This window comes from Lupinus angustifolius, chromosome LG02 (assembly GCF_001865875.1).
Source record: "Lupinus angustifolius cultivar Tanjil chromosome LG02, LupAngTanjil_v1.0, whole genome shotgun sequence".
NCBI classification, from domain to species: Eukaryota; Viridiplantae; Streptophyta; class Magnoliopsida; order Fabales; family Fabaceae; genus Lupinus; species Lupinus angustifolius.
The window spans coordinates 5,238,039-5,238,361 of NC_032010.1; positions in this window are offsets into that span (position 1 = coordinate 5,238,039).

A 323-nucleotide genomic window follows, 5' to 3' on the forward strand; every position below is an offset into this window, starting at 1 on the left:
ATGAGGATGAGGAAGAGGATGAGGATAAGGATACGATGAGGATGACAATGTTGATGAGGATAAGGATAGGATCAGGAGGAGGATGACGATGAGGAAGAGGATGAGGATGAGGATGAGGTTAGGATGAGGATGAGGATGAGGATAGGAGGAGGATGAGAAGGAGGATAAGACTAAGAGGAGGATGAGGATGAGGAAGAGGAAAGGATGAGTACGAGAATGAGAATGAGGATAGGATGAGGATGAGGAGGAGGATAGGATGAGGACGTGAATGAGGATGAGGATGAGGATAGGATGAGGATGAGGATAGGATGTGGACGAGAATG